This window comes from Ambystoma mexicanum, chromosome 1q, assembly GCF_040938575.1.
Source record: "Ambystoma mexicanum isolate Mex_15411 chromosome 1q, UKY_AmexF1_1, whole genome shotgun sequence".
In the NCBI taxonomy this organism is placed as follows: Eukaryota; Metazoa; Chordata; class Amphibia; order Caudata; family Ambystomatidae; genus Ambystoma; species Ambystoma mexicanum.
In genome coordinates this window covers 1,544,847,185-1,544,863,845 of record NC_090922.1, presented here as the reverse complement: position 1 = coordinate 1,544,863,845, position 16,661 = coordinate 1,544,847,185, and the positions used below count along the sequence as shown (strand labels likewise).

The 16,661-nt window shown below is 49.8% G+C and overlaps 1 protein-coding gene across 1 annotated transcript in view; it reads right to left on the bottom strand.

The window, feature by feature from the left end:
* The window catches only part of LOC138551705 (zinc finger protein 850-like), a 156,971-nt gene extending 140,985 nt beyond the window's left edge, over positions 1 to 15,986 (bottom strand). Inside the window, exon 1 of the mRNA XM_069642500.1 lies at positions 15,769 to 15,986. The gene's annotated coding sequence lies outside the window, so the exon portion shown is untranslated. The remainder of the gene's footprint in view (positions 1 to 15,768) is intronic.
* Positions 15,987 to 16,661: the final 675 nt, after the last annotated feature.

The window sequence follows — 16,661 nt, the reverse complement described above, 5'->3', positions numbered from 1 at the left end:
TGTGTTCCGTGTGGGAGGAGTTTGGCCAGCGGATAGGTGCGGAGCGGCAGCGGGCGGAAGAGGAGCGGCTCGCCATGGCCAGGGCGGAGATCTCCATGCATCAGGCATTGAGGCGGGCTGAGTGCCTCGAGGAGGCTCGCAGGGAATTTGGTGAGCACATGGGGTTGTCCCTGCGAGACCTCGGGGCCAGGACTGAGTCCTGCCTCCAGGACATTGACATGGAGTTCGAGGATGCCCTGGCCAGCATCACCAAGTGAGCCGCAGGACTAGCCCGCTGCCTTTGTATATAGTTTTTTAGTTAGTTAGTGCTAGGTTTCCTTTATTTCTTTTTATTATTTTGGACCGCTTGGACAATGGCCACTTTTTTGTACATATTTTTTAACTTAGTTAGTATTAGGTTTCATTAGTGGTGTTGGGCTCATGGACCCTTGAACATTCCTGTATATATTGTTATTTTTTGGGAGATACATTTTTTTAATTTCATATTGTTTACACCATTTCGTAATGGTTTTTCTTTGATTTCATGCTACATGTGTTTGCTTTGGACAAAATCTATTGATTTTTCTATCCTTTGTTTTTTGGTTTCTCATTTTTGTTCCCGGACATGGACCTTTTATTTGCTTTGCCAGATAGTTGTATTAGTTTACTTATTTTTTTATTTAATACATTTTTATATTATCTTACACTTGTGTCATTTTTTCTTTGGTTTCTTACATGTCATGATATGGGTTTTGACATTCACTTGCACCCATTGTGTATGTGTGTGTGGCGGACATGTGTTCTTTTGCATACTTGCCTTTGGGGTTGTGTCATGTAATCACATGACACAACGTTCACTATGTGGGTGCATGCAATCCTTGCCTGGGTGTTTGTGCTGGGTATGCTGGCCATTACTGCCATTATTGTGCATCGTCAGGACCAGGGGCCAGGGGGACATGGGTGGGGGCCTGGTGGAGGGTGTCCCTGGTGGATGGGGGTTGGGGGTGGTGGGAGACATGGGTTGGACATGGGTGGGGGCCTGCTGACAGGTTCCCCACAGTGGTGGGGGTGGGGGTGGTGGGAGACATGGGTGGGGGCCTGGTGGAGGGTGTCCCTGGTGGATGGGGGGTTGGGGTGGTGGGAGACATGGGTGGGGGCCTGGTGGAGGGTGTCCCTGGTGGATGGGGGGTGGGGGTGGTGGGAGACATGGGTTGGACATGGGTGGGGGCCTGCTGGCAGGTTCCCCACAGTGCTGGGGGTGGGGGTGGTGGGAGACATGGGTGGGGGCCTGGTGGAGGGTGCCCCTGGTGGATGGGGGGTTGGGGGTGGTGGGAGACATGGGTTGGACATGGGTGGGGGCCTGCTGGCAGGTTCCCCACAGTGCTGGGGGTGGGGGTGGTGGGAGACATGGGTGGGGGCCTGGTGGAGGGTGTCCCTGGTGGATGGGGGGTTGGGGGTGGTGGGAGACATGGGTTGGACATGGGTGGGGGCCTGCTGGCAGGTTCCCCACAGTGCTGGGGGTGGGGGTGGTGGGAGACATGGGTGGGGGCCTGGTGGAGGGTGTCCCTGGTGGATGGGGGGTTGGGGGTGGTGGGAGACATGGGTTGGACATGGGTGGGGGTCTGCTTGCAGGTTCCCCACAGTGCTGGGGGTGGGGGTGGTGGGAGACATGGGTGGGGGCCTGGTGGAGGGTGTCCCTGGTGGATGGGGGGTTGGGGGTGGTGGGAGACATGGGTGGGGGCCTGGTGGAGGGTGTCCCTGGTGGATGGGGGTTGGGGGTGGTGGGAGACATGGGTTGGACATGGGTGGGGGCCTGCTGGCAGGTTCCCCACAGTGCTGGGGGTGGGGGTGGTGGGAGACATGGGTGGGGGCCTGGTGGAGGGTGTCCCTGGTGGATGGGGGGTGGGGGTGGTGGGAGACATGAGCAGGTGTGCAGGGTAGTTCCCTGTTGTGTGTGCTGCCTGCAGGGGCCGTGGAGGGTGTACAGGTAATGCCTGGGAGCACACAGCCAATTCGCGTGTGGAACTTCCCGCGCACTCCTGCAATCCACGTACCCGGCCATATCGCGTGTGGTACTTCCCGCGCACCCCTGGAATCCACGTAGCCGGCCATATCGCGTGTGGAACTTCCCGCGCACCCCTGGAATCCACGTACCCTGCCATATCGCGTGTGCAACTTCCCGCGCACCCCTGGAATCCACGTAGCCGGCCATATCGCGTGTGGAACTTCCCGCGCACCCCTGAAATCCACGTAGCCCGCCATTTCGCGTGTGGAACTTCCCGCGCACCCCTGAAATCCACGTAGCCGGCCATTTCGCTTGTGCAACTTCCCGCGCACCCCTGAAATCCACGTACCCTGCCATATCGCGTGTGGAACTTCCCGCGCACCCCTGCAATCCACGTAGCCGGCCATATCGCGTGTGGAACTTCCTGCGCACCCCTGAAATCCACGTTCCCTGCCATATCGCGTGTTGAACTTCCCGCGCACCCCTGTAATCCACGTAGCCGGCCATTTCGCGTGTGGAACTTCCCGCGCACCCCTGCAATCCACGTACCCTGCCATATCGCGTGTGGAACTTCCCGCGCACCCCTGCAATCCACGTACCCTGCCATATCGCGTGTGGAACTTCCCGCGCACCCCTGAAATCCACGTACCCTGCCATATCGCGTGTGCAACTTCCCGCGCACCCCTGGAATCCACGTAGCCGGCCATATCGCGTGTGGAACTTCCCGCGCACCCCTGAAATCCACGTAGCCCGCCATTTCGCGTGTGGAACTTCCCGCGCACCCCTGAAATCCACGTAGCCGGCCATTTCGCGTGTGCAACTTCCCGCGCACCCCTGAAATCCACGTACCCTGCCATATCGCGTGTGGAACTTCCCGCGCACCCCTGCAATCCACGTAGCCGGCCATATCGCGTGTGGAACTTCCCGCGCACCCCTGAAATCCACGTTCCCTGCCATATCGCGTGTTGAACTTCCCGCGCACCCCTGTAATCCACGTAGCCGGCCATTTCGCGTGTGGAACTTCCCGCGCACCCCTGCAATCCACGTACCCTGCCATATCGCGTGTGGAACTTCCCGCGCACCCCTGCAATCCACGTACCCTGCCATATCGCGTGTGGAACTTCCCGCGCACCCCTGCAATCCACGTACCCTGCCATATCGCGTGTGCAACTTCCCGCGCACCCCTGGAATCCACGTAGCCGGCCATATCGCGTGTGGAACTTCCCGCGCACCCCTGAAATCCACGTAGCCCGCCATTTCGCGTGTGGAACTTCCCGCGCACCCCTGAAATCCACGTAGCCGGCCATTTCGCGTGTGCAACTTCCCGCGCACCCCTGAAATCCACGTACCCTGCCATATCGCGTGTGGAACTTCCCGCGCACCCCTGCAATCCACGTAGCCGTCCATATCGCGTGTGGAACTTCCCGCGCACCCCTGAAATCCACGTTCCCTGCCATATCGCGTATTGAACTTCCCGCGCACCCCTGTAATCCACGTAGCCGGCCATTTCGCGTGTGGAACTTCCCGCGCACCCCTGCAATCCACGTACCCTGCCATATCGCGTGTGGAACTTCCCGCGCACCCCTGCAATCCACGTACCCTGCCATATCGCGTGTGGAACTTCCCGCGCACCCCTGCAATCCACGTACCCTGCCATATCGCGTGTGCAACTTCCCGCGCACCCCTGGAATCCACGTAGCCGGCCATATCGCGTGTGGAACTTCCCGCGCACCCCTGAAATCCACATAGCCCGCCATTTCGCGTGTGGAACTTCCCGCGCACCCCTGAAATCCACGTAGCCGGCCATTTCGCGTGTGCAACTTCCCGCGCACCCCTGAAATCCACGTACCCTGCCATATCACGTGTGGAACTTCCCGCGCACCCCTGCAATCCACGTAGCCGGCCATATCGCGTGTGGAACTTCCCGCGCACCCCTGAAATCCACGTTCCCTGCCATATCGCGTGTTGAACTTCCCGCGCACCCCTGTAATCCACGTACCCTGCCATATCGCGTGTGGAACTTCCCGCGCACCCCTGAAATCCACGTACCCGGCCATATCGCGTGTGCAACTTACCGCGCACCCCGGTATGCACGCACACGTTTATTTTTTCTCTCTGCGCGTGTCTGTGTTTGTGGGTACCCCTTTGTACGTCATTTGTCCTGGAGGGCCACAGTATTGGACATTGATCATGTCTGTATATAGGTGCTATTTGTTGGCGCACCTTTTAGCGCACATTTCTTGCAGGCGCAGAGACGCTACCGCCTGCTTTCTTGTGGCGGTCGTGTTTGTGCCTGTTTGTGCCTGTGCGCTGCTTTGAGCGTGCGCTTTTTTGCCCTATTCTATTCCATGAATACGTGTTGTATGCGAGCGTGTGGGCGTTCCGCGCACTTGCCTCCTAAACTTTCCCCGTGCCGCCCACATTCTTCCCCATTCCGAGTGTTGTGCCCCATTTTATTCCCCATTCCGAGTGTCCCGCCCTGTGTCCCGCCTACTTTAGAGCTGTGCGCTGCGCTCGGAGTGATGGCGCAGTGGCCGTGGCGCACGACGTTGGTTGACCTGTGCGCCGGCCTGCGCCGCGCGTTTTTTCCGCGCACGTCCTCTGCTTTTCTTGCGCAGGGACTTCCATGAATCGACGTGCGCTGGTTTCCCTGCGCTTTGCGCTGATTTTAGGCGCAGCGCACGTATTGGCCCCTCTGCGCCGGGATTTTCGGCGCACATTTATTCCATGAATCGGCCTGTTAATTTATAGGTATATTTCTGCTTTCTAGTACTTGCAGTAAGTACATTAGAAATTCTTGTGGATCTCCCTGTGTGTTTATGGTGAATATTACCATTCCCGCACAGTAGTCCAATTCTTGCCTTATTCCTGAGACATTGTAAATGTTGTCAGGATTATTTGTTGCACTTCTATGAAGGAGGAGCATTTGCAAACACAACTGGTCTGAGCCGTTCAAGTAAATGTTTTGAAGAATTGATGGAAATTGGAACAGAAGATTGATTGCTACATTTGCATAGCAGTTTACAGCAGTTGTGTTGGAAAATTTAAATGGACCTGAGAGTTCTGTCCCTGTGTCATTTGCTGGACCTCCTCTTGTTTTTTTAGAAGACATATTTGTCTTTGTGCTGTTGGATGTGGACTTGTGTTTGCACTACATAGTTTTGTGGTTGTGCTACTTGATGGAGTAGCAGCTGCTTTCAGTTTATTTGGTGGTGCTGTTGGGAGATTTCTTATACGTTCTGTTTCCATTCCTTTTCTTTTAACAAGTTTACCTTTTGGAGGAACAGGGTACACATCGAGATGGGGTGTGTAGAGTGCACATAGTCTGTTCTACTCCATGATGCAAGGAATGCAAGCCTTGACTTTGTATCAAAATTGACTATAAATAGTCCTTTGAGTCTATGTAGACGTGACACTGCTGCATAACTCATACCTTCTTAAAAGACTGTGCTGCCAATGTCAATCAATGCCTGATCTAGGGTTAGACCGTGCGATTTGTGAATAGGGACTGCCTATGCAAGACGCAGAGAGAATTGGTTTCTGATACAAACATGTCTTTGGAAAGAAGGAATTGTGCGTTTGAGCACCATATCCTTTTAACTTCTGAAAGATTGTCAAAGTGGATGTTAACAAACTGCATGTTGTTGTCACGTGGATACGCCTCGACACCAACGACTGATGGAACTGCTCCATTAAATTAAACCTTGCTCCACGTCAAGATTATGTTTCAAAATGACTCTACAGTTTAAACACAATGGGCCTCATTACGAGATTGGTGGTAGCCGTGCCTGTTTTACAGGCACGGCTAGCACGGCTACCCTCAACCTCGCATCCGGCACCGCCACCTGCGAATGGGCATTTACCGGCCCATTACGAGTTTAATGGGCCGGTAATTGCCCATTTGCGGGTGGTGATATTACCGGGCTCCCCATCCCCATTCTGCCCCATAGGGCAGAGTGGGGATGGGGCGTATGGATGCACTGGCACCATTAATAACGGTGCCGGTGCATCTGCGAGTTTCACTCGCGGGTGCCCGACAGCCCGCCAGGTAAAACCTAAGGGACCTCGTAAAGCGGCGGTAAGGGGTTAACGGCACCGGCATCCTTACCGGCACCATTAACCCCTTACCGCCGTACTTGTAATGAGGCCCATTGTTTTTACCATTGTGTATATGAACCCTTTCTTCAATTTATTCAACTCTGGGCTTGTTCTAATACTGCGCGCTCTTTGGGGGTCATTCCGAGGTTGGAGGTAAGGGATTACCGGCGCCTGTAAGGGCACCAATGGCGGTAATCCCTTACCTCCGTATTCCGAGTTCCCTTTGCGGGTCCCTCTTTACCTCCTGCTTTTAGCAGGAGTAAATTATGGGACCCGCAAAGTGACCTTGGAGTAAATTACGGCACCGTAATTTACGGTGCCGTAATTACCTCCTTCCCCATTCCCATTGAGCCCTATGGGGGCAGAAATGGGGATGGGGAAGGGCTATGGTGAATGGGGAATTACCAGTCCATCCAACCTTGGAATGGACCGGAAATTACTCCATTCACCATGCCGGTATTCCATGGAGTAAATAGCTCCATGGTTGCCAACCATGGAGCTATTTACTTCATGCCGTAGTCCTAACTCGGAATGAGGGCCTTTCTCTTGTAGAGCGACAGCCGTAGGTCCAGATGAAGGTAGCCTCCACTGCCCGCCGAAACGTCCTTGAACATGCATTCATCCTGCGGTCCTTCTTAAAACACCAGGAAACCACTTTCCGACATTGACCTTGGATTGGTCTCTACATACCCAAAGCAACCATATATTGGTCTCCTATCTAGCAGGACACAATTCCTTCTGAACTGGTTTAGAGCCACAGAAAAGTAATCTTTCAGGCGATAGCATTGAAAATTTCTACCAACATGATGTTAGCAGGCTGGAGCCCCGTGGGTGGTTAATTCACTTTTTCGATGAACTTCATATGATATAGGCTAAAAAGAATGTTATTTTGTTGCTTAACATGTTTGTAGAACAAAATTATTGCTTTATAGCTGTTGCATTTGCATTTTTCTAGCAAATTCTGTTCACGGGTGCAATCCACATTTGTGATTTGGGCATTGTCTTTGCCTTGCTTTCTGTTTTATTCATGATTGTATGAATTTGTCTGTGTGAATTGTGTTTCTTTTGAAAAAAAGCACACAAAACGTTTTGATTAAATAATGGCTACAAAGTCAAATAGCGGCACATTTTTATTTTTAATTGTTATTTTCAGTTAATCTAAAACTTTTACAACAGAATACTTCAATAAAATATCAACTACTTTCTTTGTTATTTTTGATACAAATTCATACATTCACGTTCAAATGATCAAAGTAGAAAATCCTCATCTCATTGTGCAATTAATCTCCTAAGCAAAGAACACACTAACAATCATCATAACATTTATCTCATATTAAAATTACTAAATAATTCCAAAGGACAGAACAGCAGCACTGTGTCAAAATAACAAATATACACATCGCTATACAGTTTCCATAGGATCTCTAAACACGACCAACAGCATTAAGTAAAGGTAACGCAGTTTACCAAACATTGTACAGAATGATTATCATGGCTTGTGAGGAGGTATTCATACAGTAATTCCAAAAATGCACTCTGGCTATGAAATCAAACTGATAATAGTATTGTCTGTACAGAGATCGATAAACAGCCTCCAATTTGGGGCACTCAGCCAATATATGTTTTACAGTTTCCAAGTTTGCTCCTGATATTGGCTAATCTCATAGCGACATCTGATAGTGGCTAATCAGAGTTGTATCCCCTTGTTGGTGCTTTTTACTCCAATTGGGTCAGCCATGGGTAATGAATTTGAAGATCCAGAGTTATTTTGGGTTCAACATTTGTTGTTTTTGGAGGCCAATTTGATGAAAGCCTCTCCCTCAGTCTATGTAATTGCACTAGAATCAGAAGTGTGTTAGTACATTTGTATGGGAAGGTCAGACCCCACTTGTTCACCAATTATTGGCGCCCTTTTTGGGCCTTCCCAGTACATAGGGCTACCCCTTTTGTTTACCATGTGCCAAACCAAAAGCGATGAGGCCGCATGAGATAGCATCAGATCCTGACAAGGACAGGTGTCTCCAAATCACAAAGGAGACAATACTGGCAGGCAACTGGAAAACCTTCATCACAGCCATTGCTCATCGAACACTCCAAGCACAGGAACTGATGCAGGCACTGTTTGGTATCAGGCATGAGCTATCCATCTCCTCAGAAGGCCTGATGCTCAAAGGACAGCACATTGTGATACCCTCAAGCCAGCAAGAGAGAGCGCTCCAATTGGCACACAAGGGACACCAGGGAGTTGTGAAGACACAAGCGTTCCTCAAGTCACGCGTGGGGATGCTAGTGTATTTCTAACTAGTGTATTTCCTAGTCTTCGTCGCACACTTTGTAACATTGGTCTTGTTACATTGATTCAAATCTACAGGATGCACACTATGATACTGTCATTTATTAACACGGTTAGGAAGTGTTCTGGTTAGATTGATTCACTTCTAGAAAGCTACTTTAACTCACATCTTGAAAGTACCCCCTGAGATAGCACTGTGACTCACTTGCATGTGCTACACAATTAGAACTGCTCTCACTCACTCGACTCACAACTAGAAAGGGCCGCCTGAGATAGTTCTGTAAGTTACTTACCTATGTTTTAGATCATAACTCAACCCAAACTCTCACCCCCATATCACTGTGCTGATTCTCTACTCTACACCATCACTCATTTAGAGTACAGCTATACCCCTCGATCAAATTCGGCCTAGCTGCTCACATACGAACATTATCCCATAAACACCTCATCATTCTAATAAAATGCAGCTTTATCCCATGACAAACTGGCCTAGCTGCACACATAAGCATCCTACAGGCCTAACACAGCCAAACCCCAGTCTTGGTGTCCACCCGCCAGACTGCACACATTCAACTGATATCAATAACACCACACCTAAATGCTAGGATGCAGCTACCATCAGGCAATTATACCAGCTGCACACATAATAGGTGCACCCAAGCACCCTACGACACCTTATTCTGTGACCTGGACTATGGGCCCCAAGGGCGTTTAACCTACCAGCGCTTTGAGGTCATACCAATGACATATAGAGAGCTATATAAATGCCAAATAACATAACATAACATAGCATAACATAACATCCAGCAGAAATTAATGGCCCTGGAAGAGACCTGTTCATCATGCCTCGCCACCAGCCGGCTAGGACCACCAGAACCGATGGCACAATTGCGAATGGAGCTTATCTCCTTGTGGCAGTGGACGAATACACGCGGCACCCGGAGGTCAAACCAGTCAAATCCACTGATGCAGCATCAGTCACAACGGCCCTGGAATTGTTTTTGCTGTCCATGGTGTACCTTCATCGCTCAGAAGTGACAACGGCCCTCCATTCACGAGCAAAGAGTTCTGCCATTACATTGACAACATGGGAGTTTGGCATCACCACATCACAGCGTACTGGCACTAACCCAATGGAGACGCAGAGAGATGTATGCCCTCCATCAACAAATGCGTACAAATCGCCAAGCACAGAGGGTGACCATGGCTACCAGAACTATACCGGTTCCTCTGGTCGTACCGAAAGACCCCTCACTCAGCCACACAAGTAAGCCCAGCGGCTTTGATGTTCAGGGTGTCAATCCAAACCGAGGTACCAATCCAAACCGGGCTTCCCCTATACCACTCTTTGTGTCCCCGGCAGGCAGACATAGAGCGGATGGAACAAAGGAGGCAAGAGCACAACGCAAAAGAAGACAGCGACAGGAGGGCGACACCAAGCCACCTACAAGTGAGGGACACAACACTAATCAGAAACAGTGCACCCTCCTCCCCCCCGCCAGCAAAATGGCTCTTCCTTACAAATCACTACCCTGGACCATCACCGATCGAGACCATGGACTAGGGGCGGCATCCCGAGGGTTAGAAACTGTCACAAGGAATGTTTCCCATTTCAGGAAGATACCAAGCACCACCTGGCAAGAGACCCAAGGGGTGGAAACCCCCCACATGAACAACAACTCCGACAAGGAGTCACACAACGCAGGCAGACAACCAGAGAGTACCACCAGTGACTCCACCAAGAGAAGGAGCAGAGGCAGAAGAGACGGTAACAAACCCCGGCAGACCAGCCACCCCGGAAAGAGAAAGCGGAGAACAATTCTCCCGCCAACAGAAACCATTACCCTCCACCCGGCTGCAAGGATTCATACTGAATGGCATCTACCAGCGGATGGGTGTGGAGGAAACCCACACCAGAAGCCACGGGAGATCGAAGCAGCAAGTCCCATGGATGAAGGAAATAATGTAGAGACATAAGTCTAAAGTGTGCAGTTATGTGTTGAAGACAAAAATGTGTTTTGTTTGTTATTCAAGTTGGGGAGGGATGTGATGATCATGTGACATGGGAGACCGTGGCAGGAAGAAACTGCGTGACAGGGGAGTAAATTAACAGGAGTGGGAAAGCCTTTGAAGGAACTCTCCACTCCACAACCACATTGACCGTGTGTGCGTAGTCATTGATCCTCCTCCGACGTGCGCCTTGGCTGCCAGCCCAGGCCCACTCAGGGTCAGAGCATCAGACTATGGTATAGGACTGCGACGAGTAAGATGGGACAAGGAGGTAAAGGCGCTGGTTGTCGGTGCACTGCGCTAGTGCCCCTCTAGTACCGGTCACTCACCATACCTGCCTAACCTCCGGGTTTACCCTGGACACTCCAGGTTTTTACGCTCTTCCCTGGGTCTCCAGGGAAGGGCGTGGTGTTTCCGGGTTTCCAGCAGTCCCAGCGTCTCCTTGTTCACACAATTGTGCTCCGATGCCCTTGGATCCCTTTCAAGTTGACTGTTAACATGAAACTACAAAATAATTACATTCCTCTATCTCTCCTGCCATCTAGCGGTATTCTAAGTGGAAGCACAGTGTTTTGAAGCAATGGAAAGAAAGCATTTGTTGAGGCGAGCAGGTAGTGTTTTGTGATAGTGGGGACTGGAAGCGTGTCTCAGACTCATGCGTTTTAGAAATTATTGAGGTAGGGGAGCTGGAGATGCTGACAGGCATGAGTTGGTGATGTTCTTTGGCACGTTTTCTGTGTAACGTGTGCCTGCTCAGCATTATGCACATTGCAGTGGAAATGAGCATTTACATCAGGAATACGCTGACACATTATAAGAGCAATTTCCCATTTCTGAATCTGCAGAGTGCAGATTTCCAGAAAATCCAAGTTAAAGTGTCAGAATGAGGCTGAGAGAGTGCAGTGCTGCCTCTGAATGACTGCGGTGCATAGCCCCAATATCCTTATACGCCAGTGAGAGCGTGGCCTTGTATTAGAGAGAATTCTCAGAAATGTGCTAATTCCACTCTACCTTAGAGACCCCCCGCACTTTTGCTGGACTCTGGGGCTTTTTAATTTTGTACCCGGAGAGAGTGAGACATTTTTCCCACTCTCTCATGTATTTTAATGTGATTTTTACTCTGTGTTTCTTTTGGTTTTTGGAGACTGCCAAACTCCTAGGCATATTTTTAAATTGTGTCACACAGCACCTTCATTGCAGTGCCGCAGGGAAGTCTTTCAGATTTCCCCAAAAGTTTAAATACCTTTCTCTTGGACAACGACTGTTTCCAAGAACAGTGAAGTGAAATTGACTTTACTTACATTGTAACTCTCTAGACCCAGCACACACTATCTTACCATAGAGTGCTGGAGGGGTTACTTAGAAGCCCCTTTGTCTAGCTTTTCATGTAAACAATGTTATGTTACCCTTTACACAATTAATGGCTGGTGGCAGTGGTTACTTTTTACTACCGTGTTGTGTTTTTACTGCGATCTGCGTTCGCAGCCACAATAATGCACACATGGGTGCCATTTCTGTCAAAATGGCCCGGTCTTCTTTTTTCGCCATTTGTTGTTGTTTCGGCCCTTCTTGAGATTTAAACCAGGTTTGGTGCCTTTGTTCGTATTGTCTTTGACGTGATTCATGAGTGAAGCCCGCATCTGGCTCCAGGGTGTCTGGTGGGGGCAGGAAGTGAGGGAGGTGCCCAATACTCTCTGTGCTTAGTCTCCTAGGAGACAGGAATGCACCCCAAGGTGATTAGCCAGCTGGCTGTCCAGCAAGGTCAGCCACTCTGCTGGGTGACCGACAGCCAGGCAGGAATGAATGGGAGAAACCTGCATAAAGGGCAAGGCTTTTTGGCTTGGAAGGGAGAGTCGACCACTAAACAAAGGAATCCAAAGAAGAACTTGGAAGAGACGCCTGCTGCAACTCCTGGACCATTGGTTTGCACGATGAAGCCCTGCTGCTGTGCTGAAGCTCCAAATTTGTATCGACAAAGAAGCCCTGCAAGGACGACTTCTCCCGTTGAGTTGGTGGGACCAATCAGCTCTAAAGTAAGCCGCCTTGGACATCCTTCTCGGAGCTGGAACCGAATAGCAAGGGAGAGGAACACCAGTTTGTGTGTGTTGCTTTTAAGTTGGCCAAGAGCTCCAGGAAGTTCATCTGGACTCCCAGGAAGCAGGACTGACCGAGCCAGAGCCCCTTCAACAGAGTGCGGGACCCCAGATGCAAGGAAGGCCCACCTTGACAGCCAAGAACTGCAGTGTTGCTGTTTGCGGTAGACGCAAGGAGCTGAAACACCGAAGTGCCACTTGTTTGAAGTTTGCCGGTTGCCGTCGGTGACCATACTGTTGTAGTGCAGGAGTCCCCAGAAGTCCTCCCTCTTGTCCCCACAACTGAGGCCCCGAAACAGCAGGATCTGCAGAACTGCACAGGAACAGAAGTCATCTGCTGCATTTTACTCCAACCTAAAGGTACTGTAAAGTGTGAGAGAGATTACCTCTCATTGTAGATTTGCTTCAAATTCACAAGTCTCCCGGCTTGTGGCCTTACATTTGATTCATCTTGTTCACTAAAGACTTCGGAAAACGTTGTGCAAAGAATTTTACTCACCTGCAAGAAGTGCTTCTGCCACATAGACGTTTGCCCATTGACATTGGCTTGGCCTAGTTCTCTGAATGACTCTTCTCTCCACTGTTATACATTGGGGAGTCCACAAGTATGTTCCTGCTTAAAGAATATTTGTGATCTGCTTAAAGAATATTTATGATCTCTTGCTTGTTCTAATAACTCTTTCTTTTTACACTCTCTGCCTACTCTGAATGCAACAGTATTATATAAATGTCCACAGTGTCCTAGATATTTAAGTCATCTGAGGGTGTAGGAAGTGTCTGTGTGCCATCCCCAATGGGTCTTTACTGATTCAGAGCAACCTAAGGGTATGCATTTCTGAAGTGTGTTTAAGTGTTGCCTTTATATTGCTCCCTGCTAAAGAAGGTGTTAGGGAGTATTCTACAAGAATGGCTAATTTCCCTTACCTACTGAGTCCCTCAGCAGCTTTGCTGGATTTCTAGGATTTATTTTTTTCACCTGGTAAGAGTGTGAGCCTTTTTTCCCACTCTTACATGTGTTTTGCTGTGTGTGTTTAACATTTTTGTGTTCATGGACTGTGGAGCCTCACCTACTCCATAGACGACATCTTTTTTACTGTGTGTCACACAGCACCCTCAGTGCAGTGACACAGGGTTGCCTTTTTCAGACTTCTCACTTCAAACTCCATTTTCTGGGACTGACTACTGTCTCCCAGAAGATGTAAATTTGCCATTGACTTTATTAGTCTTTTTAAATTAACAGACCCAGTACAAACTAATTTACATAGAGTTCTGCAAAGGGTTGATAGTTATCCCTTTTTGTCTGTTTCTCATGGAACATTATTTCGTTCCCCTTTCTTTAAGATTTGGCTGGTGGCAGTGGTATCTACCCTATTTTTCCAACCGCAGTCTATTTAAATAGCCTTGGTACTGTTTTAGGCTAAGTTAGTATCCTCGGACTTAAATCCGCTGGACCCTATTTACTTTTAATTGGTTCCGGCTGGGTTTATTCGCCATTTTTTTTGTAAAGGTATTTCTCGTGTTTTACTGTATGCGCCAAACCAGGTTTGGTTCCTTTGTTCACCGTCCTTCGGCACAGAACCCTCCTTTGGTGCCTGGATGTCTGAGGGGGACAGGATGTGAGGGAGGGGTTTGAGACTCCCTGCACAGGGTCTCCTTGGAGACCCATGTCGCACTCTGTATGATTGGTTGTGGTGACTGTCCCGCCGGGACAGCCACCCTGCTGTGTGATTGACAGCCAGGCTGTGTGAATTCAGGGAAAACTGCATAAAAAGCAGGTCTCTGGGACTGAGAAAGCAGAGTCGCCACTGGATCGAGAGAACCGAAGAGAAGCTGACAGAAAAGGACCTCTACCACGACTGAACATCCCGGTGAAGCCCTGCTGCAGGTCCGAATCTCCAAACTTCGATGACAGGGAAGATCTGCAAGGAATATTCTGCCCTTGAGCTGGTGGGACCAACCAGTTTGCCAAACTGCAAGCCAGGTCTCCCTCCCCTGCTCTAATTTACTGTGCACAGCTACAGTGAACCGGATAGCCAGGAGGATCGGAACCTACTTGGGTTTTCAGGAGCACACCTTTTATTCGTTGCTTTGCTCTGCTGGTGGTTTCCTCCCTGGGCAGTGCAGGACCCTCCAGTGTTCCTACTTCGTGTCAGTCCAACAGTCGCTTCAGGAACCGTGAGCCTGCAGGACCTGCCAGGAACTTCTTCCTCAGCTACAACCTTCTTCTTCATTTAAGGTACTGTTCAAACCCGGTTGTTCATTCCGCCCGACTGCGGTGAAAGTGTTTGAAATCTTTCGCCAATCCGAGGGCTTGTCTTTCTCTATTCTTTAAAGTAACTTTTCTTTCGACCAACTTCATTCCGAATTCTTGGCAAAGACTTAACCGCAAACTACTCTGAACTGTGTGATCCTCTGCAAAGACTCTGGTCCATTGACTTTGGCTCAAGCCTCTTGATTTGATTTCCTCACCGTAGTAGCCTTTTCTAGATTGCCCTGCTTACTTACTTGTTGGTGTTGCTCAACTTTTGTCTAACCTTGTCTTTCCCTCCCTTTTAAATTGCTGGAGTGCCATTTTGCTCACACTTCATTTTGTGCCTAACTTGTCCAGAATCTAATGGGTGGTGTGTAGTATATTAAGAGTGTGATTTTTCTACTGCTTTACTTTAGTGAATTGTTTTACAAATGATGTGTAAATAAATGTATATTCTTTTACTCAGAAACCTTGAGTCAGTGTTTGTTTGAATCTTAGTAATTGCTATCCTTTGTGTAACTATTTGATACTGCTCACTTACTCTTGAGATAAGTCTGGCTGCTCAGCCATCGCTACCAATTTACTGTGTAGTACAGGCTTGTACCAATGGTGAAATTGTACTGTCACTTGTCTTAATTGTGTGTGGTGTTCCTAAAGAGTACTGCATATGATTCTGCCTAACAGAGGCTGCTTTAAATGACGGGTTAATACATTACTAATTGTTTTATCAAGAAACCTTGAGTATCAGTGTTTGTTTGAATACTTGTCACTGTGAATCTCTGTGCAACCACCCTACTGCTCACATTGACCCCTCTTGAGATAAGCCTGGCTGCTCAGCCACACTACCAACCTGTGTAGTTCAGGCTTATACCAAATGCATGCTGGGTCCCTATTTCCAGGAGGCTAAGGTTGTTGTAGTGCACCCTAAGGGTACTGCCCCAAATCTTTACCTAACACCTTGCAAACTTGTGGGCGGTGCATCAGGTGACGGAGATCTCCAGGTTTTGCATTTTGGAATGTAGGCAAGCTTGTCACTCACCTTTGTTAAAATGATGCTGCCATTACTCCTTCATGACTTGTCCTGCTTTGCTCTGCTTCAAAATGTACTTTTTAGGCGTTAACTGAGCAGGAGGCAGAGGAGGCGACTCTGAGCGATGAACAGGAGCTCAGCCAGCTCCCAGGACACCTTCAGCGAGGGAGGGACTCGCTGTGTGAGGGACTGCAGGGGCCTGAACCACCCAAGCTATCAGCAGTGCCTTGAGCCAGAGCGGATCAGAACGCATGCGCGGTGACGCGATAGTTCAAACGCTCATGAGCGGAGATAAACATTAAGAGCGCATGCGCAGGAAAAAGCTCTGCACAGAGCATGCCCAGAGACGCATCTGGTCATGCGCAAAGAAAAGATGGTGCTAAAACGCATGCGTAGAGAGGAGGCACGACCTACGCGTGCCCGGTAGCGCATGCGCACAGCGGGGATAGGAATAGTGCATGTCCCCATAACACACAACCGCACGTAGCAGGTCTTTCCAGGCGAGGAGACGCTTCCAGACGTGCTCGGAGAAAAGAGGCCCTGGAGCGCATGCGTGGAGAGAAGACACTGCAACAAATGCCTAAAAGCACATGCGCAGAGGAGACGCGCAGCGCGCATGCCCAGTAACACAACGTGTCCCTGTGGGACCCGCCGGGCGAGGAGACGTTTCCGGAAATGCTCAGCGAAAGATGGCCCTATAGCGCATGCGTGGAGAGAGGACACTAACGCGCTCAGAGGGGAGAAACTTAGAGCGCATGCCCAGTAGACCGGGAGGGGTTTCTGGACATGCGCAGATAAAAGATGCATCAGGAGCGCGCGTGCAAAGAGGGGCATGCCCAGTTACACGGGTGCGGCTGTCACAAACCTCTAGCCTGCTATAAAGGGCTTTCTCTTCTGCATAT